Genomic DNA, 1,268 nt, shown 5'->3' with positions numbered 1-1,268 from the left:
ATGACGGCTGCGACCAAAAAATAGCCGGGCATTGAGGCGGGCGCCTGTGGTCCCAGCTATTTGGGAGGTGGAGGCAGGAGACTCACTTGAGCCCAGGAGTTGGAGGTTGCTGTGAGCTGAGATGCCACAGCACTCTACCCAAGGGGAAAGCTTGAGGCTCTGTCTCAAAAAAAAAAAAAAAGAATTGTGTTTCTGTACTTGCAACCCCAAAGTCCTAAGGAACACAAAAATAATTTTCAGACTCTTCAGGATATATTGTGGGATTCCAGCACCAATTTCTAGTTCCTCCAAAGACATTGTTGGGAAACCATAGTGGACTTCATGGTGTCTCTTCAACATCCAGGGGACCCTTCCCCCACTGGGGAATAGCCGTGCCGTGTCAGGGATTATCTATAGTTCCAAGGAAGGGCCTGGATTGTTTAAGGCAATAATAGTAATGCCAACACCTGTGTAGTGATTGAATTGGAAATGGGCATATGACTTAGTTGGGGAAGTTTTCTGGGAGATTCTGGGTAAAGTTTATTCACTTTTAAGGGTAAATTGTGTCTTTACTAGTCTGAGGGTAAAACCAAGACATGGAGGAGGTCAAAGAAATGGAGATAGCACTACTTTGTGTCTGGTCTGCCAGTTTGGTGGATTGATGTACTTCCTTATAGTTTAAGCTAATTTGGGTTGGGTTTTTCTGTTTCATTTTTGTCATTTTGCTGCTGAGAGCATGTTGACCAGTACAGAACTCTGATAGTCTCTGTTCATCTCAAATCATCTTTATCCAGAATCTGCCTCCCCTCTTTCGTTTGCCCCATGTTGTTCTCATTCTACTGAGATTTGTTCCTTGGTTCTTACCAAAGCCTCTGACTACTTCTGTGATTGCTGGTGAAAAGTTCGTATTTGTTCATGCCTGTAATCCTAGCACTCTGGGAGGCTAAGGTGGGTGGATTGCTTGAGCTCAGGAGTTGGAGACCAGCTTGAGCAAGAGCAAGACCCCATTTCTGCTGAAAATAGAAAGATTATCTGGGTGTGGTGGCATATATTTGCATTCCCAGCTGCTTGGGAGGCTGAGGCAGGAGGATTGCTTGAGCCTAGGAGTTTGAGGTTGCTGTGAGCTAGGCTGATGCCAGGGCACTCTAGCATGGGCAAGAGAGTGAGACTTTGTCTCAAAAAAAAAAAAATTTGTATTTACTCCAATTTCCATCATTTGGTTTTTTCTTTTTCTTTTTTTTTTTGAGACAAAGTCTCACTATGTCACCCTTGGTAGAGTGCTGTGGCAT

This window comes from Otolemur garnettii, unplaced genomic scaffold, assembly GCF_000181295.1.
Source record: "Otolemur garnettii isolate 467f Iridium unplaced genomic scaffold, OtoGar3 scaffold00028, whole genome shotgun sequence".
Lineage (NCBI taxonomy): Eukaryota > Metazoa > Chordata > Mammalia > Primates > Galagidae > Otolemur > Otolemur garnettii.
This window is presented reverse-complemented; position numbering follows the sequence as displayed.